Source organism: Rhinoderma darwinii, chromosome 1 (assembly GCF_050947455.1).
Source record: "Rhinoderma darwinii isolate aRhiDar2 chromosome 1, aRhiDar2.hap1, whole genome shotgun sequence".
Taxonomy (NCBI): domain Eukaryota; kingdom Metazoa; phylum Chordata; class Amphibia; order Anura; family Rhinodermatidae; genus Rhinoderma; species Rhinoderma darwinii.
In genome coordinates, this window is record NC_134687.1 from 64,492,419 (window position 1) to 64,509,493 (window position 17,075).

Sequence of the window (17,075 nt, forward strand, 5' to 3'; positions counted from 1 at the left end):
CCAGGAACTACACCCAAAGCAGCAAACCGGTTTGGCTTCTTTTGTTCTTTTAGCAGCAGTCTACAATGTTCTATAAAGAACCCAACACAAATCTACTGGTGAGTAAAGACCTCCACGCCGCATGGGGGCGCTCAGCAGTAAGGTGCTCTGGTTACCATATTGTTGTTCGGCACAGCACGTTTCACCTTGTTATGTACGTGAAGGCAAGATCACGTGATGTGTTCGGTGTGTTGGGTTAGCTGAAGTTCCTGTGTGTTTGACGGCGTTCGGTATACATGTCGGGAGGTGCAAGCTGCGGGGTGTGAGGGGGCGGAGTGGCCGTTACATGAGGTAAATAAGAATCAGGAACGTTTTTGTCTGGTTGTAAGCGAAAGTTATAGAGGAGAGCTTGGCTGTGGAGGATTATGGGACTTGTAGTTTAAAAGACCACTCGTAAGTAGGGACCCATGTATGCTCGGTGTTTAGAGTGAGACACTATAGTTGGCCTATAGGCATCTAGACTTTTTGGGTGGCACGTGTGAAAATGTATTCTCGGTATGTGCGCCGTTTTGTGTAAAATTAGATTTACATTTATTGAAAAATCATCTGAGACGATTGTGTGTCACTTCCTCATAGCTGCGACTGTAACACCTAGACCTTAGTATGTTGGGTCAGGTCTTCAGTAAGACTTTGGGGGATAATTTTTAAAAACTGGTGCAACGTGAAAGTGAAACAGTTGCTCGTGGCAGCCAATCAGGCTGCTGCTTTCATTTTTCAAAGGGCCTCTGAGAAATAAAAGGTGTAATCTGATTAGTTGCTATGGGCAACAATTCCACTTTTTATTTGCACCTATTTTGATCTATCTCCTAGGTTCACCTGCGGCAGAATTGTTGCAGAAATTCCTGCCGCTGCTCCATACATCTGAATAGGGTTTACACGTGCTGCAGAAATATCCCCATTCATATGTATGGGATGCATTTTGAGTCCGACATTTCTTCAACAAATCTGCCGCGTGTGGATATATATACTAACAGAAATCTCTGGGCAGTGCCAAACAGGGTTTGAGTTGGATTATACAGCCCTCTTATCCTGGAAATCGATGGTTGTGAGTTCACATTCACCTGTGTCATCTTTTCACATGTATCTACAACATGCCAGGAGATTATTTTGGCTGGGTTGTCACTACATCCTTAGAGCCTGTTCACATGAGCATTGGGCTTCCATTTGTGGGTTCCGTTTGAGCTTTCCATCAGAGGAACCGATGCACGGAGAGCCAAATGGAAACCATAGCTTCCGTTTGCATTACCATTGATTTCGATGGTAATGCCTCCGTTATGCTTTCCTCCTCTGATGGAAAGGTCGAATGGCACCCATGAACGGAAGTCCGATTATTGTGAACACGCCCTTAGGCCCCGTGCACACGCCCGTGCCCGTAATCACGGCCGCCCTCCCGCATTTTCGGGCCGTGCTCCCATACTAAGTATGGGAGCATGGCCTGTAAAATGCAAAAGAACGGACATGTTCCATAATTTTCAGAACACTTCTACGGCACGGACACCCATCCGTAGCGGTACGCAAACCTGTCTGCGGCCAATAGAACTGAATGGGTCTGTGATTGCGGACCGTATTATGGTCCGGAACTACGCACAATTTTTACGGTCGTGTGCATGGGCCTTATAGCTATATTTTTTTTTGCACTGTATACAAAGGCAAAACTAATAAATTACGCGGTTTCCTATGGAGCTCCATGTACGTGGGAGAGCACGCATACGTGGAAGCATCTGACTGGGATTGAACATACCTGTAAATAAGGACCAGGATCATACCTCTATATATCCCTAATTGTGGTACATTTTAAGCTCCGCCCATGATTGCCCCAAAGCATACACATTTGCACAAGTGCAGCCCCTTTTTGGCAGTTATACAAGAGAGGAATTCTAGTGCTTATTACAGATCTAGTCCGTCCCCCGCTTGTCTGGAGTATACAGCAGTTGCCTATCGGAACGTCAGGTACATGACCAAGATGAACGAGTCTCTGAAGTCCATGCGTTGTAATAATGTACAGAACTGTAATCACAGAAATAAAATGTAGGCTGGGAACAGGTGACGGGTACATTTTAGGCCCTGTACACATCACGTGTATGATTTTTGTGTCCACAGGGTTACATTAGCCCGACGGAGGCCAGAAAGGTGTTGTTTTTTTGCCTATGACTGGCTGGTATTCATTAGTATACCACACAAACAAACTTATGGAAAATATTTTTAAAAACCCTGCAAGTGAAAGGGGTTTTCTGGGCTATATAAAAAAAAAAATCTTTTACCTGGACAGGGTATAAATTAAAGAGTAAGGGTATGTTCACACGGCCTATTTTCAGACGTAGTTCAGGCATTTTACGGCTCCATTACGCCTGCAAACATCTGCCCATTGCTTGCAATGGGTTTTATGATCTGTTCAGACGAGGTGTAATTTCACGCGTCGCTGTCGAAAGACGGAGCGTAAAAATACGCCCGCGTCAAGTGCATGTCACTTCTTGGGACGTTTTTGGAGCCGTTTTTCATTGACTCCAATGAAAAACAGCTCCAATTATGGCTGGAAATGCGCCGCGAAAAACGTGAGTACTTGCAAAAACGTCTAAAATTCAGGAGCTGTTTTCGCCTGAAAACAGCTCCGTAATTTCAGACGTATTTTGCGTTTGTGTGTGAATATACCCTTTCTGCACTTTCAAAAAATGTTTAATACGTCATAGATATGTATCAGAAGCTTTGATCGGTGACGGACAGGGTGCTGAGACCCCCAATGTCGCTGAAACTAAGCTGCATTAGCATTCTGCTGTGATCTTCACTCCTTGTTAGGCTGAGGATGACTCGCGTAGATCGCCTATGAGTTTTCAAATATGAAGCGCCGATCTCCCTACACCGCAATGGAATCAGACACTGGCGAAGGACCATGGGCCGGTGGTGCTCAAGTGACAAGGGATTAAAATGTGAATGTGGTCTTTTTCTATGAAATTATGTCATATGCAGGTGAAGGTTAATTTTTAGCAACCTTGGAAAAGTTATCCGACTGAACACCCCCACGCCCCCCTTTTTTTTTTTTTTTTTTTTTTTTTTTTTACGATGACACGTCACATGAATGTGTTAGTCACCTTTGGATGAATCTTCACTGTGGAGAACAGTTGGACACCCCGGTGTCGTGATGTACCGTTACTATGAATCACACGCAACTTTCTAAATAAGCTACGAGGGAACGGAGGAAAAAGTATTACAACGTTTATTATTTTACTATCTTAGAGCCTTTTTAAGTGTTCAACGCTTTGTTTTACAACTTGAACACAAGAATACCGATGGTATAATGCGAACATTTAACCCCTCAAGGCACCATGACATACATGTACGCTGTGGATTGCCTTAAAGAGGCTCTGTCACCACATTATAAGTGCCCTATCGCCTACATAAGGAGATCGGCACTATAATGTAGGTGACAGCAGTGCTTTTTATTTAAAAAAACGATCTGTTTTCACCACTTTATTAGCGATTTTAGATTTATGCTAATGAGTTTCTTAATGCCCAAGTGGGCGTATTTTTACTTTAGACCAAGTGGGCGTTGAACAGAGGAGTGTATGACGCTGACCAATCAGCGTCCTGCACTCCTCTCCATTCATTTAGGCAGCGCATAGGGATCCTTTTAGATCACTATGTGCTGTCTTATACTAACACATTAACGATACTGAAGTGTTTAGACTGTGAATAGACATTCCACGGAATGTCTATTCACAATCTCTGCACTTTCTTACTCTGTCTGGTAGTCACAGCAGAGGAAGCGTGATCTCGCGAGATTACGCTGTAGATGTCAGGTTACAACGAGATTACGCTTCCTCTGCTGTAACTACCACAGACAGCGTAACGAAGTGCAGAGATTGTGAATAGACATCCCGTGGAATGTCTATTCACTGTCTAAACACTTCAGTATCGTTAATGTGTTAGTATTAGGCATCATTTACACGAGCGTGCGACGCGCGTGCTTTTCACGCGTGTCGTACGCATCTATATTAGTCTGAGGCTGTGCAGACAGCGTGAATTTTGCGCAGCGCGAGTGCGTTGCGTAAAACTCACGACATGTCCTATCTTTGTGCGCTGTTCGCGCATCACGCACCCATTGAAGTCAATGGGTGCGTGGAAACCACGCATGCCGCACGGAAGCACTTCCGTGCGAACTGCGTGATTCGCGCAACAGCTGTCAAAAGGATGAATGAAAACAGAAAAGCACCACGTGCTTTTCTGTTTACAAACATCCAAACGGAGTGTCATAATGATGGCGGCTGCGCGAAAATCTCGCACCCGCGCATCATACACTGATGACACACGGAGCTGTTATGTGCCTTTTGCGCACGCAAAACGCTGCGTTTTTTGCATGCGCAAAACGCAAACGCTCGTGTAAATCAGGCCTAAGACAGCACATAAGGGTCTAACAGGATCTCTATGCGCTGAGTAAATGAATGGAGAGGAGTGCATGATGCTGATTGGTCAGCGTCATACACTAATCTGTACAACGCCCACTTGGTCTAAAGTAAAAACATGCCCACTGGGGTATTAAGCAACTCATTAGCGTAAATCTAAAATCACTAATAAAGTGGTGAAAACAGATCGTTTTTTAAAAATAAAAAGCATTACTGTCACCTACATTATAGCGCCGATCACCTTATGTAGGAGATAGGGCACTTATAATGTGGTGACAGTCTCTTTAACTAAAGCCTCCATGACGTACATGTATCGCCAATAAAATCACGTGGGCACAGGAGCTTTACCTACCGCCTCCTCTGTATGCAACCTATAACCTAATCCTCATTTACCACGTGAACAGGGAGAGGAAATAGTTCTCAGAGTGCGATGAGACGCGAACGCTAGGAACTAACCATCTTTCGGTCCATCGTGAGTGACATAGGATCACGGACAATCACTAGACTTACATAGCAGCTGTATATTAATAAGTGCTTTCTCAAGCTAGGCATATTGCTGTATATAATTAAGTGGCGCCCAATACCTCTTTAACACACATTATTTATACCGCATGTCAGACCGCGTAAAAAAAAACAATGATTGAATTGCAGTTTTTTTCCATTCGTCCTCCCAAATTTTTTTATAAAACAAGCCCTCATGCAGCTACGCTGACAGAAAAAGAAAAAAGTTAAAGCTCTTGGAATACTGCAATGAAAAAAAATAAATAAATATCTCTATCTATCTCTGAGTCCTGACATTCCAAAATAGGCCAAATTATAAGTCTGGATTCACACGAGCATGTTTGGTCCGTAAAGGACGAAACGTATTTCGGCCGCAAGTCCCGGACCGAACACACTGCAGGGAGCCGGGCTCCTAGCATCATACTTATGTACGATGCTAGGAGTCCCTGCCTTTCCGTGGAACTACTGTCCCGTACTGAAAACATGATTACAGTACGGGACAGTTGTCCCGCAGCGAGGCAGGGACTCCTAGTGTCGTACATAACTATGATGCTAGGAACCCGGCTCCCTGCAGTGTGTTCGGTCCGGGACTTCTGGCCGAAATACGTTCCGTCCTTGACGGACCGAACATGCTCGTGTGAAGTATTAAAGATTAAATGCTTGCTATTGATATTCTGTGCATAAGACCTTGGCTGTGAGTTGTGAACTGATAAGAAAGTTTCTAGAAAAATGTTTGCAAAAGGACAATTTGCAGGATGGCTGCTTGCTGTAAGATAACTCTGCGTGCTTTTATCTTTTTAATTATTTTAAATGAGTAAAAATAAATATTTTTTCTTAACTTTTTTTTTCCTTAAGGGCCTCTTACACCGGCTGATGCAGCGAACGCTGATCAACTGGACATCAATGATCGGCGCTCGTTTGCTCCTGTCACACGGAGCTATGGATGGGGACGAGCAGTCGTTACTCCAATCACTCGTCCCCATCCATTATTATCATGTCGGCAGCGCATCTCCCTGTTTACACATGTGCTGCCGACAACGATAATCTTTTACTTTTTTAAAACGATAGGACCAGCAGATGATTGAGCGTTTGCTTGTTCATCTGCTGATCGTTCCCCTGTTTACATAGGGCAATTATCGGCAACGAGCGTTATATTAATGCTCGTCTGCCCGATAATCGTCCTGTGTAAATCCCCCTTTAGGGTCCTGATGGCATGGTCATGCTTGCGCTATGATTTTAACACAATGGGGGAATTTATCACACGATTTACACCAGATTTCTGCCATAGAAAATGTCGCAAATATTTAACCATTTAATATTTAATAATTGTCAGTATACATTATTCTTATTTTTTTCTCTGAATTGGGCAAAATTGGAAAAAAATGCAAGAATTTAGCAAATGCATACGTTTATGCAAATAGTGATCACACACAGTATGGACCACGGACAAAATTAATCTCCTTTCACGTTCTACCACTTCTCCTGTGCATGGGGATACCAAGTATGTGTGCTTTATTCACTGTGCGGGCATGTGCCAGGGCTTGGCATAAAAGGTGGCATTTTTTTACCTTTTTAGGTCCAGCAATTCTGCACTTGATTTTATAGCAGCATACTGTTTTCTGGGGGTTTAATGCTCCTGCAACATTACAAACACCCCATAAATGACTTCATTCACACAAGTAGACCCCACAGGGCTTTCTTCAAGAAGTTTATCATCTTTTAACCCCTTAAGGACGCAGCCTAGTTTTGGCCTTAAGGCTCAGAGCCCATTTTTCAAATCTGACATATTTCACTTTATGTGGTAATAACGTGGGAATGCTTAAACCTACCCAAGCGATTCTGAGATTGTTTTCTCGTGACACATTGGGCTTCATGTTCGTGGTAAAATTTGGTCGATATATTCAGTGTTTATTGGTGGAAAAATTGCAAAATTTTGAGAAAATTTTGAAAAATTTCATTTTTCAGAATTTAAATGCATCTGCTTGTAAAACAGACGGTTATACCACCCAAAATAGTTACTAGTTCACATTTCCCATATGTCTACTTTAGATTGGCATCGTTTTTTGAACATTCTTTTATTTTTCTTGGACGTTACAAGGCTTAGAACATAAACAGCAATTTCTCATATTTTTAAGAAAATTTCAAAAGCCTTTTTTTTAAGGTACCTCTTGAGTTCTGAAGTGGCTTTGTGGGGCCTATGTATTAGAAACCCTGATAAAACACCCCATTTTAAAAACTAGACCCCACAAAGTATTCAAAACAGCATTTAGAAAGTTTTTTAACCCTTCAGGCATTTCACAGGAATTAAAGCAAAGTGGAGGTGAAATTTGCAAATTTCATTTTTCTTGCTGAATTTCAATTTTTTTTTTTTTAACTCGTTTTATTGAAAGAATTGTACAATACAAATGTCCATAGTACATAACAGAAAATAAACACTTATGTAGTCATACAAATTTTGAACACAGATGCATAGCGGCTATGATGGTATTTAACATGTCACATGTTACAGTAATAACATCCCAGCGGGCAAAATACTTTCCCAGGCCAATTTGAGTTATTTCAGACAAAATATAGAAATCCTATAAGTAACCAATCATTCAACATCCGTCCTCCTCAAGGTTGCAGCAACTGGTCCCTCAGGTCTGTGAATCTATGCGGAGTATACAGGGTACACGATGAATCGCACCAAATCTGCCATATTTTATAAAATTTACCAATACACCCTCTTTTCTTATATAATACTCGCTCATATGGAATAATGGAATTGATCAACGATTTCCATTTCGTCACCCTAGGAGGTCTCTGATCCATCCACCGAAGTGCGATGGTTTTCCTCGCCATGAACAATACTTCTTGCAATAGAATACGTATGTGGAATGGCCACTGATCTTCCGGCAGCACCCCAAATAGACAAATCTTGGGTGAAAAAGGGATCGGCTGCTTCACCACTTCCTCAACCACTTTCAACACCTCCCCCCAAAAGGAGGCCACCATTGGACAATCCCAGATCATATGCCAGAAATCAGATCTGGGAAAACGGCACCTGTGGCATTCAGTGCTAGGATATCTGCCCATTCTATGCAGTCTTACCGGCATGAGGTAACTCTGATAAACTATAGATAATTGAATCATTTTGTTGATTGCCGCCGGCGATACAGACATAGGAGATGAAAGTACATCCTCCCATTCCTCTCCTGTCAGATCTGGTATCAGACTCTCCCATTTATCTTTGACCGGTAACTTGACATTGACCAGTTTAGCTTGTATAAGAGCAGTGTAGAGAGCCGAGATCAGCCCCCGTGGGCCCTGTGATCTAAAAACACCAATCAGAGGGAATCGTGAGAATTCGTGATCTGACCTAGGGTATTGACTTGCGAGAGCATGTCGCAGCTGCAGATATCTATAGAAGCTTTTTCTAGGGATTTGGAAGTCCTCTTGCATTTGCGCAAAGGATTTAATGACATTATCCGTATACACATCCCCGACTCTACATACCTCAAAGCCACCCCAGAAAGAGGGGGCCTGCCCCTCCATTAGATGTGAAAGAAGGGGATTATCCCATAGTGGCATGTCCACCTGTATATCTGCATATGCATAAATTTGTTTGGCAGCTGTCCATGCCTGCACTGCCACCTTGTGGATTGGGAGCATTTCTTTATAAGTTCCCGGGGAGCTTTCTAGCACTGGCCAAAGGTGTGTTAGATGCAAATATGTAGCGAGGTGCTGTTCCCTCATTGGTAACGGGTCCAGCCCTGTCCATAGCTGTAGATACCTCAACTGCCCAGCTAGATAGTACATAAACAAGTACGGCAGTGCCATTCCCCCCTCCTGTTTAGGTCTCTGCAGAGTTGCCAAGCTAAGTTTGGATCTGTTGGATCCCCATATAAAGGCCGGGAATAATGCATGTAGGGATTTAAAAAAGGCCTTATATACTGGTATGGCTGCGTGCTCCAGGACATACAGACATTTTGGCAGAATAACCATTTTAATTAAATTTACGCGACCCGTCACTGCCAGTGGAAGTGCCCCCCACACCTTGAATTTGAGCTTAATATAGTCTAACAGAGGCAATATATTGGTGATTCGATCCTGCCTATGGTCTCGGTTTATGATAATACCCAGATATTTAAATGACGACACCACCTGCAGACCGTACTCAGCATCCGCCCATCCCACTTCCTTCAAAGGCATGAAAAATGATTTGTTCCAATTAACATGTAGGCCAGAAAATCTACCGAATTGGTTCAGGATTTCAATAGCTAGCCCCAAGTTGTCCTTCGGGTATGACATATACAATATCACGTCATCGGCGTACAAACTAATCCTCTCCTCTCGTCCTCCCACCACTATTCCCCTATATTCTGGGTGCGTTCTGACACGTATCGCCAAAGGCTCAATAGCTATTGCAAACAATAGCGGGGAGAGAGGGCACCCCTGCCTAGTACCTCTACGGTGTAATGGCAGGAAGGAGGTGAAGGGAAAGTGAGCCCTAATCTACCCACCGCCCTGTCCCTGCCTACTTGCAACGACCCGCCCTAGGCGACGGGGTACAACTGGGCGGCGGTCCCTACGCTGTCTAAGTGCACGGGAGAACAAACAGGGAACACGCAAGGGAAGGGGCAGTAGCCCACGGAACGCCGCGAGGAAACGGAGCGGTGAATGAGTAGTCCGGACCAGGATGAAGTGGAGTATACCCAAGTGAGCACGGAGGAGGAAGCAAGCCAGAGGCAAAGCAGGTTAAGCGGAACTGCAGCAAGGCAGAAGCACGGCAGAAGCAGGCTGGAGCAAGCAGCAGTGGGGCCAGGAATCCAGAAGAATTACAAGCACTGAGGAGGAGAACACGGCAGGTAATAAAGGACAGGGGGCGGAGCTAACTCCGACTGACCAGGCCGCGATAGGCTCTCCCACTCCTGAGCCTGCCACCCTGGTTGGTGGGAGATGGTGTCAGTCGAACAGGTCTGGCCTCAGGTGTGGATTGATTAATCCCAGGAGTATACCTAGATGTAGTACCTGGCAGATCCCTAACATACGGAGTTGAAAATAAGGGGACATTATACCATTAATCAAAATTTGTGCCCTCGGATCCTTATACAGGATTTTTATCCATTTAATGAAAATTGGGCCAAAACCACACCTCTGTAATGCTTCAAACAAATATGCCCATTCAACGGAATCGAAGGCCTTGGCCGCATCAAGAGATGCCATTGCCCAGTCCTCCTTCAGTGCCTCTCCTATTTGAGCCAAAATTTGAACCTTGTGTATATTGTCAGATGTGGACCTCCCCGGCATAAAGCCTGCCTGATCCGGGTGGATGAGTTGTAATATCACCTTATTCAGTCTATTTGCCAGTACCTTTGCAAGTATCTTGTAGTCTAGATTCAGTAATGAAATAGGACGGTAAGAGCTACAGTCCCTAGGGTCTTTGTCAGGTTTTAGTAACACTACAATTGTGGCATCATAGAAACTGTCCGGGAGTTTTCCCTCCCCCCGGGCATACGAATACATAGAGCATAATGGGGGAATGAGCTGGTCAGAATAACGAAGATATACCTCCAATGGTACCCCGTCCGGGCCCGATGCCTTACCCTTTGACATATCCCTCAATGCCTGTGTAACCTCGTCTTCCGTGATATCAAGTTCTAATATATCCCTGCCTGCCACATCTAACTGTGGCAATTTCAATTCCTCCAAGTATGATACACACTCGGACCAATCATACGTAGACTGGGAGGAGTATAAGTCCCTATAGAATTGGGTGAATCGGGCCGCTATACTAGGGGTATCAGTCAACTCACGGCCCTGACTGTCCTTAATCTTTAGTATTGCTGAGCTCTGAGAACTGTGGTGAATTAAATGAGCCAGCAATTTACTTGATTGGTTTCCCAATTCAAAATAGGTCTGCCGAGCAAAAAACAGTTTCCTATCAGCTTTTTCTTGTAGTAGTAATAAGTATTTACGGCCCATCGTCAGCCATGCATGTTTATTTGCTTCCGATGGGTTTTCTATATATTCGCCCTCCAATGTTTTACATTGCTGTGCCAACTGACCCTCTTCCTTTGCCGCTTCCCTTTTTATGTAGGAGATTGTAGATCGCAAGCAACCTCTCAAGTAGGCCTTCAGGGTATCCCATAAAATATTACGATTATCACACGAGTTATTGGTATCTTGAAAAACCTCCAATTGATCTGGTATGCGATCTTGCGGCCCTATCAGGGTGAGCCAGAATGGATGAATTTTCCAGCTACCAATCCTCACAGGCCCTGGGTGATTGAAGCACGCTACCATCGGAGAGTGGTCTGACACTCCCCTGACTTCATAAGAAATATCCGTTACCATCGGAACTATTAGAGCGTTCCCAAAGATATAATCTATTCGGGACAGGGAATTGCTACCGATAGAATGACATGAGTATACCTTTACGTTCGGATGTTTGCACCTAAATATATCTATCCAACCCATTTCTTGAAATAGCAAATTCTGCTGAATTTCAATTTTATTCATTTTTTTTTCTGTAACACAGAAGGTTTTACCAGAGAAACACTACTAAATATGTATTGTCCAGATTCTGCAGTTTTTAGAAATGTCCCACATGTGGCTCTAGTGCGCTCGTGGACTAAAACACAAGCCCCAGAAGCAAAGAAGCACCTAGTGCATTTTGAGTCCTCTTTTTTTATTAGAATATATTTTAGGCAGCATGCCAGGTTTCAAGAGGTGTTGAGGTGCCAAAACAGTAGGAATCCCCCAATAGTGACCCCATTTTGGAAACTACACCCCTCAAGGAATTCATTTATGGTTGTTGTTAGCATTTTGACCACACAGTTTTTTCACAGCACCTATTTCAATTGGGCTGTGACATTAAAAAAATGACATTTTTTCCAATAAGATGTAATTTTTTTAATCAAAATTTCTTATTTTCACAGGGAACAAAATACTCAATTTTGTTGCCCAATTTCTCCTGAGTGCAGCAATACCCCTGTTGTGGCAATAAACTGCCGTTTGGGCCCATGGGAGGCCTCAGAAGGGAAGGAGCGCTGTGTGTTCTTTGGAGTACAGATTTTGCTGCTTTGGTTTTCGGGTGCCATGTCGCATTTGCAGAGCCCCAGAGGTATCAAAGCAACGGAAACCCATCAGAAGTGACCCCATTTTGGAAACTACACCCCTCAAGGAATTCATTTATGGGTAATGTGACCTTTTAGACCCCATAGTTTCTTCACAGAACTTATTTGAATAGGGCTGGGAATGAAAACAAAATTAATTTTTTCCAATAATATGTCGTTTTGGCTGAAAATGTCTTATTTTCACAAGAAACAAAATACCCCATTCTGTTGCGCAATTTGTTCTGAGTGCCGCAATACCCCATTTGTTGTGATAAACTGCCGTTTGGGCCCATGGGAGGGCTCAGAAGGAAAGGACCACCATTTGGCCTACTGGGGATTTTCTAGTGCGAAGTCATGTATGCAGAAGCCCCTGAGGTACCAGTACAGTTTAAACCCGCAAGAAGTGACCCCTTTTTAATAACTACACCCTTAAGGCATTCATCTAGAGGTGTAGTGAGCATTTTGACCAGAGACCTACACCCCATAAACTGTAATGTGGGTTCTCCCGGGTATGGCAATACCCTACATGTGGCTGTTATCAGCTGCCTGGACACACAGCAGGGCTCAGAGGGGCAAGACGAGGGGGGATAAGCTGTGCGGAGTGCATCAGGGTAAGTAAAATTGGGGTAAATTATAAACCAAGGGATGTATGATAAATTTTAAAACTGACTTTCATACAGAGCTCTGGTTATTCGGGACACGTGTCACATTGATATATTGTGTCATCCCTTATAGCAGACTTTGCACCTCTTTTGACTTTTTCCCTTCTTGCCAGTTTGGGGAACTTCTCCTGGAAAGTGTTGTCGCCCTGGTACGATGCGTGTGGCCTCGCTTCCAGAAGTACTGGGTGCCCCCCCTTCTTGGTCCCTAAAGATTAGGTTCTTGATAATCACCTCTTGAAATTCCAGGAAAGTTCCCGTCTGGCCTGCACATCGACGTAGCATGTACGCATTGTACAATGCCATCTGTATGATGTGCCCGGCCAGCTTCTTATACCACACCGCATGGCGCTGTAGGGCTTCAGGATTTGATCTGACAAGTCCACACCTCCCATGTACCTATTGTAGTCCAGGATGCAGTCTGGTTTGGGGGTGGCCTTTCCTTCATATAGCCTAAACCTGTAGGTATACCCTGATGCACTCACACAGCTTATACATCTTCACGCCATACCTTGCCTTCTTACCCGGCAGGTACTCGCGGAATTGAACCCTCCCTTTAAAATGTACCAGGGACTCATCAATAGAAATACACTTCTCGGGGGTGTATGCTTGGCAAAACCGGGCACTGGAACGGTCTAATAGGGGTCTCCGTTTATAAACGGTCAAAACTGGGGTCATCTCGGGGTGGGCACGGCTCATTATCAGTATAATGTAAGAAGCGAAGTATTGCCTCATTTATTTATTTTTTTAGGTTCCAGCTCAGTTCTGAAGTTGCTTTGAGGGGCCCATATATTAGAAACCCCTATCAAATACCCCATTTTAGAAACTAGACCCCTCAAAGTATTCACAACAGCATTTAGAAAGTTTATGAACCCTTTAGGTGTTTCACAGAAATTTAGAGCAAAGTAGAGGTGAAATTTACATTATTTTTTTTTGTCAGAAAATCCTCTTTATACCATTTTTATAACACAAAAGGATTTATCACAGAAACGCAACTTAATACGTATTGCCCAGATTCTGCAGTTTTGAGAAATATCCCACATGTGGCCCTAGTGCGGTAATGGACTGAAGCACCGGCCTCCGAAGCAAAGGAGCACCTAGTGGATTTTGAGGCCTCTTTTTTTTATTAGGCACCATGTCCGGTTTGAAGAGGTCTTGTGGTGCCAAAACATTGGGAACCCCCCAAAAGTGACCCCAATTTGGAAACTAGACCCCTTGAGGAATGCATTGTAGTTTTCTTGGGGTGCATGCGGCTTTTTGATCAGTTTTTATTCTATTTTTAGGTGGCGTGGTGACTAATAAACAGCAATTCTACTATTGTTCTTTTATTCTATTTTTTTACTGCGTGCACCGTGCGCTATAAATGACATATTCACTTTATTCTGCGGGGCGATACGATTACGGCGATACCAGATGTTTATAGTTTTTTTTTATGTCTTATGGCGTTTGCACAATAAAATACGTTTTGTAAACAATCATTCACTTTTTGTGTTACCTTATTCTAAGAGCCAGAACGTTTTTATTTTTCAATCAATAAAGCCGTGCGAGGACTTATTTTTTGCGTAACGAACTGTAGTTTCGATCAGTACCATTTTTTGGTACATGCGACTTTTTGATCTCTTTTTATTCCATTTTTTGGGAGGTGAAGTGACCAAACAATTGTGATTGTGGTTCGGTTTATTATTATTTTCTTTTACGGCGTTCACCGTGCGGGATAAATAATGAAATAATTTTGTAGTTCAGGCCGTTACGGACGCGGCGATACCAATTATGTATAGTTTATTTGTTTGTTTATATATTTTTATTAATAATAAATGACTGATAAGGGAGAAGGGGGGATTTTTACTTTTATTACTTTTAAAACTTTTATTTTCTTATTTTTACACAACTTCTTAACTTTTTTTTTTACTGTATTACTTTGTCCCACTAGGGGACATGAGGGCAGGAGGCCCTGATCGCTATTCTAATACACTGCACTACATGCGTAGTGCAGTGTATTAGAACTGTCAGCTACTCACTGACAGCAAGCATAGTGGGTCCTGACGTTGTCAGGACCCACTAGGCTTCCGTCTATGGCATACCCGGACACCATTGTTTGGTGTCCGGTTGCTATAGTCACCATCGCCGGCCGCTATCGCGTAGCAGGCCGGCGATGGCAGCTTAACCCCTAAAAAGCCGCGATCTCTATAGAACGCGGCTTTTAAGGGGTTAATCAGCGGGGACACAGCGATCGGTCCCCGCTGTAGGAGCTGTGACAGCTGCTGAACAAGACAGCAGCTGTCACAGCTCCTGTATGTGTCGGGATGACGGCCGAAACGGCCGTTACTCCCGAGACGTACTATTAGGTCATGGAGCGCGAACGATACAGCTGCCATGACGTAATAGTACGTCCAGGAGCGGGAAGGGGTTAAGAAAGTCCAATTTTCTTCTGAAAATATATTGAATAAAATGGAACAAAATAAAATAACTTTTTTTTTTTTTTGTTTTGTAAATGTGTCACTTTACGTGAGCATCTTATTTCAAATTCTGCTACTTCTCCCGTGTATGAGGATACCAAATATTTGTGCCTTATTTTTCACATAGAGATGTAGGAGGGCTTACGATAGAAGAAACTTATTTCACGAATCACCTTTTTCACCTTTTTCCAAAACTCCTCAGAGTTTCTATAACACTTTGAACATAAGTACTCCTGAATCATATATCCCAAAAGTTATCACCTAGGGGTATAATGGTAATTTATTTTATTTTGGTTTCCTAAAATAAGAAATTGCAGGTTTATGGCAGTCGAACATTAGAAAATACGCAAACATGACATCCCCCCCCCCCCCAACCCATTCCCTTCCTCACCCTTGGAGTAAAATCAAAGAAAAATAAAAATGTCAAGTATATTTTCCACTAATAATCTAAAATCTAATAATTCAGAACAGTATGGGATTCTTTTGGTGAATGCACAGGTGGGACAAAAATATCAGGAATCTTTGCGGCGCCCGCCTTTTCTGCAGACATGGCTCTTTTTCTGGCGGTTTCTTCTAGTTGGTGTTGGGGGAACGGGAGTGATAATGTCCTTGTCAGTCGTTTGACATCCTCTGACTGGGGGCATTCTCTGCGACTGCTCTATTGATTCCATAATAAAAAAAGGGTAATGTTACAGAACGGAGATAAATGGAAACCATTTGCAATGGAAACATTACCATTGAAATCAATGGTAATGCAAACGGAAGCTATGGTTTCCGTTTGGTTTGCGTTCATGGGTTCCCCTGATGGAAAAGTCTGACGGAAGCCATCAATGGAACCCTGACGCTGTGAAAGAAGCTTTACTGTATAAATAATAAAGTCAATTCAGAAGGCGATGTGCAGAGAACTGTATCACTGATTTCTAGCACGTCCAGAAGTGTTGCAAGACCCAAAGCATATGTCTCCCACTCATACAAAAAAATTATCTATATACGTATACAGTGATTAAATCATACCACTGTACCAGATGAAATATTAATTGCATACTGTTACTGAATCACGACACCATAACCACATATTGACTGAATAATACCCACATACTGTTACTGAATAATACTCCCATACTGTTACTGAATAAAAAACAACTATACAAAGACTATATTACCACCATGTAGTGATCATATTAGTGGTAGGTGCCGGTTACACACGCGCTCTGCAGACGATATAAGTAATTACAGCACATTTATATCTAGTGACTAACAGGTGATGTTTGCTCTGATTAGAGTCGTTCACTTTCCCTTTTTTTCTCCATCCGGTCCAGACCACTGTGACGACTTATTCCAGCCACGACTCGTCCCTGCAGAATTTGACACACAGGCATGTTGGCTTCTCACTTTTCAAGCATCCTCCCCACCTATACCCCATTCTCTAAACAAACTCGTAATCTACAGTGCCCCAGATGGCAATAATGATCCCTCAGTGCTCGACACAATAAAAGTGCCCCATCGGTAACCGCACCACACACAGCCCCCTCTAGCTAGCACCACAGTCCTCCCCCCTTATATATAGTGCCACACAACCCCCTCTTAGTAGATAGTGCCACACAGCCCCCTTAGTAGATAGTGCCACACAGCCCCCCTCCCTTGTGTGTGTGTGTGTGTGTGTGTGTGTGTATATATATATATATATATATATATATATAGTGGCACTAACAACAAATTGCCTTTAGGCAAGAAACCCTATTTCCCAACTACCATGAAAGTAAAATAAATTCTTTATTGTGCTATATATAGCAAAAAGACAGACCACACATAAAGATTAAAATTGTCATGGTGCCAGACAAAAATGTAAAGGGTTACTGGATATGCAGTGGTGTGAAACACCTAACGACCAGTGTGAAGACCGCTAATCTGGCAGTAAATTGTTTG

At 43.2% G+C, this 17,075-nt stretch overlaps 1 protein-coding gene across 1 annotated transcript in view; it reads left to right on the top strand.

Annotated features, from left to right (window-relative positions):
* The first annotated feature begins 208 nt into the window (after positions 1 to 208).
* The window catches only part of N4BP2 (NEDD4 binding protein 2), a 99,325-nt gene continuing 82,458 nt past the window's right edge, over positions 209 to 17,075 (top strand). Inside the window, exon 1 of the mRNA XM_075859352.1 lies at positions 209 to 330. The gene's annotated coding sequence lies outside the window, so the exon portion shown is untranslated. The remainder of the gene's footprint in view (positions 331 to 17,075) is intronic.